The sequence below is a fragment of the Myxocyprinus asiaticus genome, chromosome 29 (assembly GCF_019703515.2).
Source record: "Myxocyprinus asiaticus isolate MX2 ecotype Aquarium Trade chromosome 29, UBuf_Myxa_2, whole genome shotgun sequence".
In the NCBI taxonomy this organism is placed as follows: domain Eukaryota; kingdom Metazoa; phylum Chordata; class Actinopteri; order Cypriniformes; family Catostomidae; genus Myxocyprinus; species Myxocyprinus asiaticus.
In genome coordinates, this window is record NC_059372.1 from 22,604,443 (window position 1) to 22,621,182 (window position 16,740).

General features: G+C 38.5%; 1 pseudogene; it reads left to right on the forward strand.

The window, feature by feature from the left end:
• Positions 1–22: 22 nt before the first annotated feature.
• LOC127420219 (anoctamin-7-like) lies at positions 23–16,740 on the forward strand (annotated as a pseudogene).

Sequence of the window (16,740 nt, forward strand, 5' to 3'; positions counted from 1 at the left end):
GTTCTGACTGTCTGGGATCCTCATGCTGAAGAAGAGGAACCCTGAGGTGCTGATGGACCAGGAGGTTCTGCAGAATCTGGACTACAGTGGCAAGACTCATGGTTCAAACAGTCATGGAATCCTGCAAAATGGGGCATTCATCCCTCCCAGATATGTGAGTAAACATACAACAAATGTGGTGTTCTAATACATGCTTTATGACATACATTTAATAATCTTTAAAAATGCATGTAAGATTGCCAGATAATCACGCAGTTCTTTTGCTAAGAAAGAATTTCACCCATGTAACAAAACCATCCACTCATTGCAGAGCTGCTCAGTGTGCTAATTGCTGTATAATTAGTATAGGCAGTGTAGAGTATACTGTACAGACTATTAGACACGCTGGCAGTGCCCCCCACAATCCATCTCATGCCTTTGCTGATCAAGCAATCTGCTTGTTATTTTAATGTCACAACAAAAATCTGCACATCTGAATAAAAAACAGTAGGTATTATGTGCAAATCTTATTTTAATCACACTATAAAAATGTTTTGTTTAGTAATCTAAGCAATATGATTCATGTAGAAATGAACTAGTTTTATTCAAGTCCAAATTATTATTTAATAGGATTGAATCAACCTAACAATCAGTGTTGTGTAATTTATTAAAAAAACAGTCCACTACAAATGACTGATTACTTCTCTAAAATTGTTCTCACGTTACTTTACTGATTACTTTATCAAAAAAGTAATCACATTACTAATTGCACATACTTTCTAAAATGTAACATGTTCAGCTCACCCTTTAGCTGTCATAACCCAAGTAAAGCACTTTAATGTAAGTTACCTTAAATGGAGAGTTCACCTAAAATGAAAATTCTCTCATCATTTACTTACCCACATGCCATCCCAGATCTTTCTTCTGCTGAACACAAATGAAGATTTTTAGAGGAATATCTCAGCTCAGTAGGTCCATACAATGCAAGCGAATGGTGGCCTTACCTTTCAAACTCCAAAAATCACATAAATCCAGAGGTTAAATCCATATCTTCAGAAGTGATACAATACTTAATCCTTTTTTACTATAAATCTCCACTTTCACTTTCACATTCTGAATGTGAAAGTGGAGATTTATTGTAAAATAGGATTTTAATATTGATCTGTTTCTCACCCAAAGCGATTGCATATATTAAACCACTGGAGTCATATGGATTACTTTTATGCTGCCTTTATGTGATTTTTGGAGCTTCAAGGTTCTGGTCACCATACACTTGCATCAGACCTGAGATATCCTTCTAAAAATCTTTGTTTGTGTTCAGCAGAAGAAAGAAAGTCATACACATCTGGGATGGCATGAGGGTGAGTAAATTATGACAGAATTTTCATTTTTGGGTTAACTATCCCTTTAATTGAAAGTCAGTAACTATAATTGGATTAAAAGAATTAAAAAAGTAATGCTTTACATTTGAAAATAATAATATTACAGTAACTAATAACTTTGTTATCAGATTACACTCCACACTGCTGACAACACTAGGTAAAGTTTTAATAGTCGAATCAGGTAGAAATAGCTCAGTAAATGGTAACAGTTACACAGTTTAACTTTTTTACAGTGCATGGTATAAATCCTTCTTAATTGCTTTCTTTTATGCACTTTCAATACAACAGTATAGTATGATTCTCCTAATCACACAGTCATGTTTTAAATGTGACATTATCTTTTAATTTTAGTGGAACACTGCAGCTACAAAAAACATTTGCACTGTACATACCAGATTTGTATTTGCACTGTACAAACAAATAACAGATTTTTATTAGATTGCACTACATATGTGTATGTGTATGTGTGTATGTATGTGTGTGTCTGTGTGTGTATGTACGTATGTGTATAACTATTTTTTATTTTTTATTATTATCTATGTCTTGCTGCTGTTTTTGTATTGTTTTTGTATTATTGTACACTGGAAGCTCCTGTCACCAAGACAAAATCCTTGTATGTGTAAGCATACTTGGCAATAAAGCTGATTCTGATTCTGTTGTTACTCTTTTAGGACACCTGTGTGAAATTGAGGTCCTGAATTTATACATCCACTAAAAATGATCTTAACACAAGTTGGTTAAATGTAATTGCAAAAATGTCTCAGAAATGTTAAGTTAGCTCTGGGAAAAGCTCTAGCATTTTTGTTTGCAAATGCCACTTTGTTTGACAATATTATGTTATCTACATAATGAAATTCTGATATTTTAAATTGTGACTTAAGTATCAAAAAAGCACCTAAAATACATTTTGGGGCCATTGTATGTTATTATATTAACACTGGTCGCTCCTGTCTTAGACTATGTGCTGGTGTGGGAGGTGAAGGTATGTCGCAAACATCGAAGTCGGGGACAGTCACAAGGAGAGCCAATGGAGGTGGCAGAGGAAGCAGCACAGGAGGAGAGCAGGTCAGAGAGAAGGAAAGCTCAGCTGGCCCGATGGAGAGACAAATTCATCCAGAACCTTAAGAGTGCTGGACTGTTAATGGAAAAGGTTTGGCAAATTAGGCCCATTTCCTTAACAGAATGCTATTTCTGATACTTGGCATGTTGTTAATAATAGCATTCTCTTTATTATCAGGAGGAATCATCCAGTGCAAAGAAGACTATACATTATCTGAAGCTCAGTGTCCCATGGGATGTGTTGGTGTACTACGCTGAGGAGTTGTGTCTAACAGCACCCAGAGCTATTCTAACCTTTTTATATTCTTACTCTATATTATAATCTTTTAGAGTCTTTGACCCTGTCCCAAAAAATGCACTTGATGTATACTTGTGGACCTACAGATTTGAGATGGCCGATACTTGCACATGTCCGTGAAGTACACAAGACTGTAGGGTGTCCCATTTGTCATTTTATTCTGCCTTTGGGTGGCATTAAGGACAGAAAGCAAACACATAGGGCTTAGAATCACCCTGGAAATAGTATTGAAACAAGTGGTGAATTGTTAGCTCTGAAATTACTTGGATTTGTTTGTCAACAGGCACAGCCGAATCCAGACTTCATCGCTTCTGCTCAAGTTCTTCAGAAGCTCTGGGTGCAAAACAACATGACAGACTCAGTCCCCAGCCATCCCATTGACTACTACACATGTGCCTTCCGCAAGTCCAAGATGGAAAAGTTAAATTCTTATTTCATATTTGCTCATTTGTATATTTGTACAGATGTACAGAATACATCATTGAGGTTATTGATTTACGTTGAATTTCTTGGTTTTGTTAGGTGTCTGGGCTCTGATGGCCATGAAATTTACTTCACCAACACACAAAGACACCACATTGTGAGTGAGCATTGAACATTGAATGAGGGAAAGCAGAACTGGGCATCAGAAAATAAGTTTAGGTTATTGGGTTGTTATTACTGTGTGTGATAGTGTAGGAAATTGTTGTTACATGTGTAATAAGGTGTATTGCATTGTTATTACATTATATTGAGTTGCTAACACCTGTACTCGTCATAGGTGTATGAAATCCTTGCAAGGACTGTATATGACAGGCGGAAGTGTGCTGAGGTTGGAGTCGCTCGTTTGCTGAATGAGGGGGCTTTCACGGGTGCATTCCCTCTACATGAGGTTTGACACAGGACACATACAACAGTCCATTTTAAACCTATGTGTCTCATTGGATGTATAGCTTGATACAAATGTCACCTTTTTGTTTACCTCTAAGGGCCCCTTTTGAGCACCCTGGTCATACCATCCAGCCAGATCAGCTGAACAAGATGCAAGTGCTGTACCATTATTGGGCCAGCTGGTTAAAATGGTATAAGTACCAACCTCTGGATCACATCCGTGAATACTTTGGAGAGAAGATTGCACTTTACTTTGCATGGCTGGGTGTGTAGGCACTATATTTTTGCCTATTTTATTTGAAGTGTGATGACAATGCAAAAGTACTTAATCAATTAGTCACATTGGAAAGTGTGAAATTACTGGCAATTTAACTACATAGCAGTTTAATAAGAAAAACTTTTACATTTATGCATTTTGCAGACACAAAGTGACTGACAGTGCATTCAGGTTATGCATTTTATCAGAATGTGCTTTCCTTGGGAATCAAACTCACGACCTTAGCATTACAAGGGTCTTGCTCTACCAGTTGAGTTTTAGGAATGCAAAAAAATGTAAAAAAAAAAAAAAGTACTGCGATTATCTAATTAGTCTTTTTCTTTTGTTCACAGGGTTTTACACAGCCTGGCTTTTAACAGCTATGTTGGTTGGTATGTGTGTCTTTGTGTCGGGTATTTTGACAATGGGATCCAATATCCCAGCGTAAGTGTTTTGCATGTTATCGATTAACGGTGCTTCATCAGCTGTATTGAAATTGTTTCAACTTTGCATTACTCACACATTTACAGCTCTTCTAAGCTATTCTGTTACTGTGTGAAATAACGTCATAGCAGTGTGCCTTATGACTTTTATTTGTTTCCATAGCAACTGTTGAGCATCTTCCTGAAGGACTCTTTGTGATAGGCTGGAAATATTTGCTACAATTGTCACCTAAAAAAAGAAGCAAAATGTTGAATAGAGAGTAAGAGAGAGATCGAGAAAGAGAGAGATAGATTATACAAACAGAGACTACATTAGAAGCACTGCATCTGTATGCGTATGCTTATTGAAGCAATTATCCGTGCACTCTGCCTATTTGGTCTATTGATCTTTACATAAAACTAAATTATTCCTTCTGGTAACCACACTCTTACTGCACTCTTACCAGATTAACCTAACATTATTTCTGTTTTAGCTATGGAGCCTCCAAAACAACACAATGCCCCCTGGAAAAAGAAGACTTTATGTTTGCTATCCATAATATCTTTTTTAGCTATAATATCATTGCATTTTTCCATTTACCATCTACAGGAAAGAAATCTGTGAGAGTAGAGGACTCTATCTAATGTACCCTCTTTGTGAAACCTGTAAACCCTGGAATATTTCAGACATCTGTCCCATGGCCAAGGTAATCTGTTTCTCTGACTTTCAGTTTAGTTTAGCTGTGTACTGCTGAATACTACTGTTGCATTTAAAAAAAACAATAGCACAGTTTATTATTATCCAACAGCTTATGGCAATGTGAATGCTGTATACATACAGGTATTACTACGAAGCCCCTTAGAGGACAGGGTGGGAATTTTCTTCTGAAATATTTTGTGTTCCCTCGCAATAGTTTTGCATTCCCTAGCAATACATTTATCATTACAGTAACCATATTTAAACCATGATATTCATAATGAAACCATAGTGATAACTGTTACGGAAACCCAGACGCGATGATGGTGTTTGAACCCAAAGGCAGGTATTTATTGAACAAAATACAAACAGGGAAACAGTTGAGTAACAAACATGCAGAATTGAGCTGGTGTGATGAACATAAACCTGATGATAGTTTGTGTTGATGTAGGGAGTGATTATCCTTGAGGTCACACACACACAAGTTGAAGTAGACATTGGAGGGGAACTTGGAGAGATCGCTGGAATGACGTTGGAGAGGAACCTTGGAGAATTTTGGGAGAACAGGTAAGTCACAGGTAAGTGAGTCTGTATTCCATTGGAGACCAGACATCGAGTGAGGAGTGAGTGGGGCTTATGTAGTGGAGCTGATTGATGTGGTGATGGAAGGCAGGTGCAGGTGATTAGTATTCGGGAGAGAGGGAAGGTTTTGTGTGTGTGTGTGTGTGTGGCAGGAGAGTCAGGTGAATCCGTGACAATAATACAGGAAAACAAAACTATGAAAATAAAAATAATAATTTAGTGGTTATGGTTTTACTATACAAATACCATAGTAATATTGTAGACTGTAGTAACCATAATTCTTAGCTGAAATAATTTTTCTATAGTAATAACTAACTATGACTGTTGTAGGCTAACCATGTTTTGTTTTTGTTTTTTTGTTGGAAACCATAGTTTTACTATAGTAATATTATAGTAACTATGAAAACTAAGTTAAGTAATCAGGTTTTTTTTGGCAGAAACCATTGTTTTAATACAGTATACTGTATCCATATAGCAATCATGGTTTTACTATAGATTAACCATGGTGATTATTGTAGTTACTATGGTTTTTACTACAAGTATTGTAGTAAAACCATAATGACCAAAACATTTTTATTTTTATTACTATATTTAAAATTTCCCTGTATTATTACTATGGTTTTACTATGAATATAAAGGTTAAAATATGGTTACTTTAGTATAACCATATTTTATTTTATACTTTAGTATGCACACAAAACTTATTTAGAGGGAACGCAATCTATTGCTAGGGAATGCAGAATTTATCGTGAGGGCACACAAAACTATTTCAGAAAAAAAAATCTGTCCTGTCCTCTAAGGGGTTCCATACATACACCGATTTCATTGTGTAAAATATATATAATTTTTTAGTTTTTTTAGTTTTGGAATTTAAAGTACGCAGTACAAATGAAAAGATACTTGAAGCAAAATTTAGGGGTTCCTTAGATTACCACACTAGCACCCTTTGGAGAACCTCTAGGCACCCTTTGAATGTGCCTCAAATATCCTATTGTATACTCAAGGAACTTCTATATATAATATTACAAGTGCCTCAAACCCTTTCCTTTATCATTAGGTTTCTGAATGTACTGTTGAGTTCTTACAGGAACTTTTGGGTTTACACAGAGTCTTGAGAACTGCCTAGAGGTTCTCCAAAAGGCTCTGCCAGTGTGGAAATCTGAGGAACCCGATATGGTTCCATAAGTATCTTGTCATTTTTACAGTGTATTCTAGTTACCAATATTGATAAAAAAAACAGGGATTCTTACAGGGGTTCTTACTCAATTTTCTTTAGGTGGGTTATCTGTTTGATCATCCTGGCACAGTGTTCTTCAGTGTGTTCATGTCGTTGTGGGACATCACGTTCCTGGAATATTGGAAACGCAAGAACACCATTCTCGCTCACCACTGGGACTGCATGGAAATTATGATAAGTACATTCTTATGGTAATGGTTCAGGAACCACCACATCCTGAGTTTGCTGCCATGGCCCCTGCTATGGAGGAGAACCCAGTGATGGGGGTGAAGGAGCCCTACTTCCCTGAAAAAGCCCGGATTTCACGCATACTGACCGGGTCTATGGTCATCATTATTATAGTGAAACCCTAAGGACTTGATGGAGGCTTACTGGAGTAAAGGTGTGCTATTACTTTTCTAAATAATGGAAGATGATCAAATGTAATAAAATCCCTTAGACTTTCATTGAAGGAGGGACTCGAGGCATATATAGGGATTAGAATATCTTAGAGACCTAAGTGTGGGCACTTTTGACAGAACAACCTAACAACAGCTTAGCAGCTGCATTACAATAATGCCCTGGCAACCACCCAGAACACTCTTGCATTGTTCTGGCATTGTTTTGCACAGGTAAACACCACTCATATTTTCTTAAGAAAATGTAAAAATCTAGGTCAGCTAAATTTCTCCCAGTTTCTCTTTTTCTTTTTTCCAGCTGTGCGTCGTGATGATCTTCCTGGTCACAGTGATAATTTACTGCAGTATTGTGAGTATAATGATGTTTGAAACGAAGAGTTCTGTTCTGCGCACTCAGGTGGGAACCTTGTCGATCTGCTTTAATTTAAATATAAGATAACTTATGCACCATTACATTAATCTCTCCACCACCTGCAGTGGCTCTCACGTTCTGAATCCATTCCGCACACACATTTTCTCTTTCAGGCTGGGAATATTGCCAATAACTCCAGCAGTTTGGTGAACCTGGCTCTGATCTTGCTGATGGGGCAGGTCTATACAGCTTTAGCAGAACAGCTTACTAAATGGGGTAAGCATTCTGTATGCAGCATCAGACTCCATCATGGAACAAATGCCCAGAGCAGTCACTTCAAATCAAATCATTCCAGTGTTGCTATTCTCTGTAGTTCAGGGGATTGAACCTGTCTATCCACACTGATTCTGAGAGTCAATAAACCATTATGTTTTGTAGAGCCTTTTCCACTCTCTGAGGCATTTATTATAAGGCTTTGTTACATATGTAACAACCATTACATTATATGCAGTCTCATTTATCTTGTCTACCAGAATATGGCTGTTCTTGAAACAAAAAATCCCTTACAGAAATGCACAGGACTCAGACACAATATGAAGATGCCTTTACATTTAAAGTCTTCATCTTCTATGTGGCTTTTTTCAAGGGCAGGTAACAGAACAGGCAAACTTTTGTGCCATTATGTTTCATCGTCAGATAAAAACTTAGAGCACACTTTCTATTGATTTGAGCATTTATGTGGACTGATTTTTTATTATTGCAGATTTGTGGGCTATCCTGGTCACTATGGAACATTGTTTGGGATGAGGAATGAGGATGTGAGTATTTTGCCTTTAGTTCTGTGCAACTTAGTCTGATAGAATGAATGTTACTATACACTTTACGTGCTGCTTTCTACATTTTGCTGCAGTTTCCTGGTGAAATGAACACTAGAGGTGCTACAACAACTGTGAGTTTTATTCACTTTCACACAAATCATGGGTACTATGGCTGTTTATGACTTAATAAACAGTTATTTTTCACACTATTACTCACACACTGCTATGTTATGATATTGAAACACTTTAACTGTAACGCTTTATTTGAAAAACTGTACATTTACACGCTTGTATTACAGACCCACCTACATTTACTCAGGTATTCCAACATGATTAGCTTGCGCGGTAGCTCACCTGATAGAGTGTTGGACTTTGGACTTGGAGACCATGTCTTGAGCCCAGCCAAGGACGCGTGGAGTGAAAGTGAAGCAAAAGTGCAATAGAAGCCTGTGGCAGCGGGGGCGTGGTCAAGCATCTCTCCGGAGAGAGAGAAAGTGGTAAGGGCGCTTACACCTGAACTAAATTATGTCTAAGACCTGTCTCTAATTTCAGTGAGCACGGGGAGAGTGGCATAAATAGAGCGACACAGCACTTAGTCGGGGAGAGAGACTGGACACCACAGAGCCGAGCCAGAGCAAGGATTTTTTAGTAGTGAAAGTTTATTTGTGAAAGCAGTGTGTGATAGTGTTTAGCCTAGTGCTTAAAGGTAAACTGTAAAGTGGTGTGGCGAAGAGGGAAAAATAAAGCCTCACCTTAAGAAGGAAAACTGCTTCTCGCGTCATCTTTTACAAAGCCACATGAAATGACATGGTTACTTCAGTAAATGGGCTTTTTATGTCTAATTTGCTTTTAAAACACTATCGTTTAGGTGTTGGCTTTGGGTAAGGATGTTCACTTCTCATTCCTCTTTTTGAACACTTTTGGTTAGGTTTAGGCTAAAGTTTTAGGTTAGGGAGGTACATTTTACTCAATAAAACATCCATCTAATATTCACCTTAAAAACCTTGTCTGATTATAACATCATTTCTCTCACTTTTGGGGCCCCCCACTGGACATTTCACTGGGAAACTGCAGCCAAACATTTAATGAAGCACTTTATTTTGGTTTGCAAAAATGTTGCCATTGTCATGTAAATTTCATGAGATCAGGCTGGTTTTATGCCTTTGTATATATGCCTTGATTAAAGACCCTATGGAATCAGAAGTAGAGTTTTGTAGCTTTCAGTGTATGTCTAGAAGCTAGTGTACTTCTAAACATTTAAATACATTTGCTTTAAGCAGATATCAAGGTTCCAGTGGTCATGGTAAACCTGGAAATATCACACCTGGAAAAGTCATAAAAATGTGAACAGTCATGGAAATTTATACTTTTCCTGTTATGCTCTGCTCTAAAATATTTTATTACCTAAATATTGCTCTTGTTTAGAGCTTGTGTAGAGTAGTACTTGTTTGCAAGCCATAGTGATGTCGAATTTGTGAGCAAATCCTTCTTTTCAGTTGACCTGTTGAGTCGGTTAATTGGTCGAAACGGTTCACAAATTGGTCTGAATATTTCATTAGCCAATCCGTCTCAATCAAAATGATTTTTAATAATCAGTTTCTAGAAATCACAAAAAATAGAAAAGTCAAAGAAGTTAATTGGTCAATAAAGGTGGGAACCCTGAGCTATAAACTTTTAAAATTTACAGTCTTTCTCTTCCAGGAAAACGAAACAAAAATATTGATGACTCATCCTGCACTACACAGATTTTTGTCCAATCAAATGCTGTCTAGAATAAAAATTGTATTCCCCCTATTAACACCTGCAACTAGCAATCATTGTTCATGGCCATGATGTAACTTAAGTCTACTGGCTTTAGAAAACTGCTACTGTCAATCTATTTCATGGGGTCTTTAACATTAGCATCCTGTTTTAAATGTGTTGAAAATGAAGCTCTGTTTTTGTATAGCATTAGCATAAACCACATACAAACTCATTCAAAGAGATTTCACAAAAAATAAAATGGTCACATTTATAACATTTAACTGCTCTAACATTTTCAAAACTGAGGAAAGAAGATTTTCCTTTATAACATGCATCTTTGTATGTCGGTGTTTTCAGTGTGGACCACGAGGCTGTCTGATTGAATTGGCCGAGCAGCTTTGCATCATCATAGTGGGAAAACAACTTATCAACTATGTTCAAGAGTTCATCATGCTGTACGTGTTTCCCTCTAAGCCTGAATTTACATCAAACAAGTCATATTCCTTAAAGCCGCACTATTTATATCCTTTTATATATGAGCAAACCACATAGTATTTGGCAATTGGTAGACTGCAGAAATCACAGCGGATAAGAGTAAATATGTGAGCAGGAATAGCTGTCCTTATGGCCCCAGAAGAATTTGGACAATTACGGCACATTTAAAAATGTATGAATGTCTCTGCATTATGTAACTAAATATCAAACCAAGTGGTATTTCATTTAAAGAAATATAACACAAACACTCTTTTCAAGGAAAACATTTCATAAAAATAATTTCTTAGGTTTCAAATTATTAAACGATAGATATATTGTTAAAAATTAAAAAGCATTTGGATACTTTGTGATTGTTAATGTGATGAATTACACCTGTGGTTTCTTTGCTACAGCATTTGTGTAAACTTTTGGGGAAGTGACTTCATACATCCACTAAAAATCACAGTGTAAATTAAACTGCAAAAATGGATCAGAAAAGTAGTTCAGAAAAGTTAGTTCTGAGAAAAGGTCTAGCATCATTAATTTGCAGATGACACTTGGTTTGATATTCTATACAATGAAATTTGTTTTTAAGCATCTAAAGAGTGTCAAAATACTATTTTGATCCACTGTCTATTGATATCTGCAGATACTGTCATAGTGTGCATTGAGCAGGCCAGTATCTGCAGTATCTCTCTCCTCTGAAGCAGCAGTTCCAGTGGTTTAGCAGGAGAAATGATGCACAGGAGAAGCTTTTAGTTCCCTCTTTAATAATGCCTCACCAGCGTCAAGCACAAGCAAAACCGGATCTTTCAAAAAGAGCACAGTTCTATTTTAGAACTAGAAATAACCTCAGAAGAGCCATTGTCATCATCATCTCTCTCGGCCTGTCTTCCTCTCTCTCCATCTCTTTTTCTTCCACTCCTCAGTAAAATTAAGGCCTAGAGGCAGAAACAGGCCTTATCATCTGTGAAGAAAACCCAGAGCGCTGAGGAGGAGCCTAAGCGCTGGGAGCAGGACTATGAGCTCATTCCATGTGAGGGGCTTTTTGATGAGTACCTAGAGATCGGTAAGATGATGCTCTGTCATATTTATATTATTATATTTATCTTTAAAGCACATTTTGTTACAATTTCTGTTGGGACTTAAGTCTTGTTCTACTTGTAATTATTTGAATTGAACTTCAAGTCCTGCAGTTTGGATTCATCACCATTTTTGTGGCTGCGTTTCCCCTGGCTCCTCAATTTGCTCTACTGAATAACTGGATGGAGGTGAGACTGGATGCTCACAAGTTTCTGTGTGAATCCCGGAGGCCTGTGGCAGAGCGAGCCCAGCACATTGGTGTGTGGTTCATCATACTGTAGGCGCTGTCCCATGTGTCAGTCATTGTCAATGTGAGCTCTTACAGAAACATTCACTACTATAATTTTCAGACTATTTAATGATGATAGTACATATAAGATGTGTCACTCATTTATCTGCCATTACCATGTTTTTATTAAAATATGTAACTATGGTAGTACTATGCTTTTTTTTTTTGGACATGCACCCCATGGTTCTTTCTGGAGAAACATGGTATTTAAATATGGTAATCATTCAGTACCATGATACAGTATAGTATATATCAAGGTACCGTTAAATAATACACTGATACTATCATGGTACAACCATAGTACTTTTTTCATAGGGTTTTCTGATTTCAAATGTTTTTCTCATCATGCAGTTTTTATATTTTGAATATTTTGTAAAGTTTCATAATATCTTGTGTTTTTCTACAGGCTTTTCTCATAGCATTTACCTCACATTTTTTGCCCCGTCTGCTGTACCAGTACAAGTTTAACAATGACCTGCATGGTTATGTTAATTTCACTCTGGCTTGCTCTCCACCAAGCTACAATCACTCCAGCCATACCGTATGCAGGTAACACTGTTGTTGATAATGCTGTTTTGTTATGTTCTATAGATCAACAAGTCTGAAATTGTACTCTTAGGTTTGGGTAAAATCTATCGGTTATGGTATTTTAAATTAGCAAATTATATTTCTTCATTGCTAGATGTTTTAAAATCTTTATTTGTTGGAATTTTAACATTGAAACCTTGGTTTCTCAGCAATATCTTGGCTATCATAACTAGGGCTGGGCGATAGGATGATATAATCGGATATCGACGATGTCTTACAAAGATCCCGATGCTGATTCCGGACAGACATGATCGACAATATCAGGAAATGGCAAAACCATGGATCTGGGAAGTCACCAAATATATTAAACATTGGCCAGGGTGTGAAACTAGCACCCGCCACCTGCCAAATGCGATGAGACTGAATCCAGTTCACAAGCTCCTCATCCAAATGTATTTCATGTGCGGGTTATTTTGCTCATCTACCCGCAACAGGCGGACGACCTGCTGCAAGACATTTTGGAGTGACACATGACAAGAAATATTTTTGTTTTTGTTTGTTTGTCCTGTGTTTAGTAATCTTTTTCCAGTCAGTTTTACCAGAGACGAACTGCTGAAAATTCGACAGCATATACCAGTCAATCTTTTCCCGGATTTTGAATATTTGGACATTTTGTTTGACATTTTAGTCGGAGGCGCGGCTGTGTTGTTTAAACGTGCTATGAGACGCAGGCAAGGGAGACGGGCAGGCGCGCTGGTCAAGCTCTGATGGCGTGGCTTTCGAACAGCCCTGCCGAGCATTCATCTAGCGAATCTCCGCTCTCTCCCTAACAAAACAGACGAACTACATCTCCTCACCCGCACAAACAAGGGCTTTTCAACCTCTGCTGCCTTGTGCTTCACAGAAACCTGGCTGAATGATGCCATTCCTGACAGTGTGTTACATCTGCCGGGCTTTCAGCTGTTCAGAGTGGGTCGCAATGCTGAGTTAACGGGGAAAACGAGAGGTGGTTGAACATGCTTTTACATCAATAAAAGTTGGTGTACAGATGTAACAATGTTAAAGAGGATGTGCTGTCCTAATTTGGAAATGCTCTTTATTAACTGTAAGCCTTTCTACTCGCCACAGGAGTTTTCCTCGTTTATTCTGGTGAGTGTGTATATCGCGCCAAACGCGTGTTTGAATGCCGCGCTGCAACAGCTGGCTGATCAAATCACAGACATGGAACAACAATACCCGGACTCAGTTATTATTATTCTTGGGGATTTTAACAAAGCAAACCTCACACATGAACTGCCCAAATACAAACAGCACATTACATGCCCAACCAGAGACAGAAATATACTGGATCATTGCTACACAACAATAAAGGATGCATATCGCTCTGTTCCTAGAGCAGCTTTAGGACTATCTGATCACTGTCTGGTTCATCTTCTTCCAACCTACAGACAGAAATTAAAATCTGCTAAGCCTGTATTAAGGACTGTAAAGAGATGGACCAATGAAGCAGAGCTGGAATTACAAGCCTGCTTTGACTGCACTGATTGGAGTGTTTTTGAGGCTGCAGCCACAGACCTGGACGAGCTCACAGATACTGTTACATCATATATCAGTTTCTGTGAGGATAAGTGCATTCCTACTAGGACTTATTTAACATTTAACAATGACAAACCATGGTTTATAGCGGAACTCAGGCAGCTTCATCAGGCCAAAGAGGATGCTTACAGAGTTGGGGATAAAGTCTTGTACAATCAGGCCAGGAACACACTGAATAAGAGAATCAGAGTGGCTAAAAGAAGATACTCTGAGAAGCTGAAAAACAAGTTTTCAGCTAACGACCCTGCATCAGTGTGGAGTGGCATAAAACAACTTACGAATTACAGGACTCCTACCCCCAACCCTGTGGTGGACCAACAACTGGCTGACAACCTGAATGTGTTCTACTGTAGATTTGAAAGGCCCAATCTCACACCCCATACCCACTCTGACCTTCACTTCACACAAACACCAACACCTCCTGCAACCCCCCTCCTCCCCTTTCCTGCTACTCAACCTGCACTTAAGATCTGTGAAGATGATGTGAGCCGCGTCTTTCGAAAACAAAGGATAAGGAAAGCACAGGGCCCAGATGGTGTTTCACCTGCATGTCTTAGATCCTGTGCTAACCAGCTGGCCCCCATCTTCACACAGATCTTCAATAGATCACTGGAGCAGTGTGAAGTCCCATGCTGCTTCAAATGTCCACTATCATCCCCATCCTAAAGAAACCAAAAATCACAGGACTTAATGACTACAGACCTGTCGCCATGACGTCTGTGGTCATGAAGTCATTTGAGAGACTGGTGTCGGCCCACCTGAAGGACATCACTGGACCCCTTCTAGATCCCCTTCAATTTGCTTAGCGAGCAAACAGGTCTGTGGATGATGCAGTCAACATGGGATTGCATCATATCCTGCAACATCTGGACAGACCAGGGACATATGCAAGGATCCTTTTTGTGGACTTCAGTTTGGCTAAATTACACCAACTCTCTGTTCCCACGTCTATCTGTCAGTGGATTACCAGCTTTCTGACAGACAGGCAGCAGCTTGTGAGACAGGTGAAATTCACTTCCAGCACCTGTACAATCAGCACTGGTGCCCCCCCATGGATGTGTGCTCTCCCACACTACTCTTCTCCCTCTACACCAATGACTGCATAGCCAAGGACCCCCTCTGTCAAGCTCCTGAAGTTTGCAGATGACACCACTGTCATCGGCCTCATCCGAGATGACGACGAGTCTGCATACAGAAGGGAGGTTAAACAGCTGGCTGTCTGGTGCAGTCAAAACAACCTTGAGCTGAACATGCTCAAAACGGTGGAAATGATTGTGGATTTTAGGAGGAACCCCCAAACACTGACCCCCCTCACCATTCTAAACAGCACTGTGGCAGCAGTGGAGTCATTCAGGTTCCTATATTCTGATATTCTGATTCTGAAATGCTGTTAGTCACAAAGACATGCGCTTGAAGAAACATACTTTATTATATTTTTTAAGAAAAAACAAAAGAAAAGCCGTCAATACTATGTTTCCATCAATGCTTTTTTATGCGCATTTTAGGATATCGCTTAAAATCTGCTGGATGGAAACACCAAGATGCAAAAATCTCCAAAATGTGCATAGAAAACGTATACGCTCGCTTGAGGTGGATAATTTTCTTTTATTCAATAAGAAGAAATGTGCATAAACTGATGGAAACACATTTACCAAATAAACTCCTATTGAATTTAACAGGAATGCAAGATGTGCATAAAAAAAATCATGAGACTGAATCATTCATTCATAACTGGACGAACCAGCGGACCAATCATCGCAATTGAATTGTTGCTATAGTCATTCTGAAATACCGGTGTCCTAAAAATCCAAAGCCTGCATAGAGTTTACAGAGCAAAAAAGATAAACACAAACTTGCACTTTTCCCCGAAGAGAAGGCTTATTGATAGTGAGGTAACCACCCCAATAATCAAAACAAGCAAGCACAACCCCCCATTATTTATAACATGATCAATGGAAACAAGTAAATGCTTCACGCTGCAACATTCAAGCTAAATTTACGCCCCTTGTCCACACCGCAAGTCATGATGGAGGAATGCACACACACACATAGTGCTCCCAGAACTGTGTGACGCGCTGTCATTTCCAGTCATGAAACGAGTTATTAAAGTGTTTTGTCTGCGTGACCTAAACTGCAATTATTTTATTAATAAAAGAGTTACACAGTTGCTACAATTTACCCAGAAGTGACAATTTTGATCTTTTGAATGCAAGGGATGGAAACGCTGCTTTATCCGCACATTGTTTTTGCGATATTCTGATTTTTCACATAAATTAAATTCACAATTTGGATGGAAACTTGTGTCTGATTCGCTGTTTGTTCACAGGCATGCAGTGGAGCTCGAACAGAACTCTTATAGAGGTATGACACTAAACTGAAAATGAGTTTTAGACCCATGGGTCAGCAGTATGTCTGGAGTAAGATGACAAGGTGATGACAAGAACGACACCATCCCCACAGTCAAGCATGTAGGTCCTGTTATGGGGGTGTTTTGTGGCTGCAGGAAACGGCTATCCTGACTATGTGACTGACACCATGGATTCTTTCAGGTATCAGGCCATTTTGGCATGAAAAATGTGATGCCTTCAGTGTGTAAATTGAAGCTCGGTGATCACTGGACTTTCCAGCAAGACAATAACACCAAGGATACTTGGGCACTTCCTCCTAAAGTCCACAA